This window comes from Littorina saxatilis, unplaced genomic scaffold (assembly GCF_037325665.1).
Source record: "Littorina saxatilis isolate snail1 unplaced genomic scaffold, US_GU_Lsax_2.0 scaffold_667, whole genome shotgun sequence".
In the NCBI taxonomy this organism is placed as follows: Eukaryota; Metazoa; Mollusca; class Gastropoda; order Littorinimorpha; family Littorinidae; genus Littorina; species Littorina saxatilis.
The window spans coordinates 46,554-48,526 of record NW_027128329.1 but is presented as its reverse complement, the minus strand read 5'-3'; positions in this window follow the sequence as shown (position 1 = coordinate 48,526).

The window sequence follows — 1,973 nt, the reverse complement described above, 5'->3', positions numbered from 1 at the left end:
CCTATGTCTACACTGTTCAGTGTCCCCTGTTGTCGTGAGAATGTACGTGCTGTATGTCTACACTGTTCAGTGTCCCCTGTTGTCGTGAGAATGTACGTGCTGTATGTCTACACTGTTCAGTGTCCTCTGTTGTCGTGAGAATGTACGTGCTGTATGTCTACACTGTTCAGTGTCCCCTGTTGTGAGAATGTACGTGCTGTATGTCTACACTGTTCAGTGTCCCCTGTTGTCGTGAGAATGTACGTGCTGTATGTCTACACTGTTCAGTGTCCTCTGTTGTCGTGAGAATGTACGTGCCCTATGTCTACATTGTTCAGTGTACTCACACAGCAAACAGACCGGCCTCATAGTCATTTCTACAACCGAGAGACCATGAAAGAAGAGATCTCTCCAGAAAATCAAAACATATTATGCTGACACAAGCAGTTTCTGTTTTGTTGAACAGAGAGAGAGAAAGAAACGGGTGCTTAAAGTTGTGGTAAGAACTGGAGCCTTATTGAAATGAGCTGTACGAAATTATGCAATAATGACACAGGAACCTATATAATAAAACTGATCAGTCAAGTCTATGTATATATTATACACTACAACACATACGTCCAAATTGCATTGCATTCAGTATCATTTGAATTTGTGCGTTGGTCCTCGTGGAGCATAATGATCGCCTGTTGTTGCATTATCATCAACTGCGGACAGACAGTTTTGTCAACCGCGGCGTTCGGCCTTAGTCGATACAGATGAAACAAAAGACGATATGTTCCCCTCGGACAACACAAAAGCTGGTCTGCCAACAAGCCACCGAACATCTTATAATGGACAACACAATGCTATGGACAATACAATGCTATAGACAACACAATGTTATGGACAATACAATGCTATAGACAACACAATGTTATGGACAATACAATGACAGTTATGGACAATACAATTCTATGGACAATACAATGCTATTGATAATATAACACTATGTGTAATACAATGCAATGGACAACACAATGCAATGGGCAATACAACATACAACAAGAGGCGAAGCCTTCAAGGCTCACGTAAGAAATCGACAAACAGTAACACAAACTCAATCACTCCGTCACACATACACACACTGGAAACACGCTGTGCAGGCCTTTTGAGTATAATGCTTTGCACACGGCCCTCCGCGCGCGTGCGCTGCGAGAGTAACAGCCAACGGAAACGCGAGCGACGAATCTGGGCCCTGTTTACAATCTACATACCACACACGACACAAACCAGTCACCTGTTTTACCCCCCCAAAACCACCCACCACCCGTTTTCTTTGGATACACACTTTAACTACATACGTGCCGACGAAATGTTGATGATTGCTTCAATACTTTGAAGCTGTTGCATGGATAATAACCAGAGAAAATTAGCATTTCGGTGTTCAGTCAAAGTTTCTACCACAGACATACACACACACACATACATACATACATACGCACGCATGCACGCACGCACAGACAGACAAAAGTTAGCATCGCATAGGCTACACTTACGTGAGCCAAAAATCAAAAACAAAAACATTTGGACAGTACAATATAATTTGGACAGTACAATATAATTTGGACAGTACGATATAATTTGAACAGTACAATGCAATGCTATGCACAACAAATCAGTATGCAAAAGACACCACGACCGACAAAACAAAACAATGGGAAACACAATGGACAACACAAGATGGTGACAGCGGCCTACCTGACGTGGTGTCTTGGGAATGGCTCCACTACGCCCCTGCTTGCTCTCCATTGTGCTCGCCCTGTCTCACCTGAAACATCAACATCACGTTACAACATTAATCTGACAAAAACAAAGGATACCAATTTTTAAAAATCAACGAAAATTCAGGCAGAAAAAGTGTAAATGAAATGACGGGAAGGAATTGTTCAGTTGGAGAACATAACGTGTCACAATACTTTGTTGTTGTTGTTGTTGTTGTTGTTGTTGTTGTT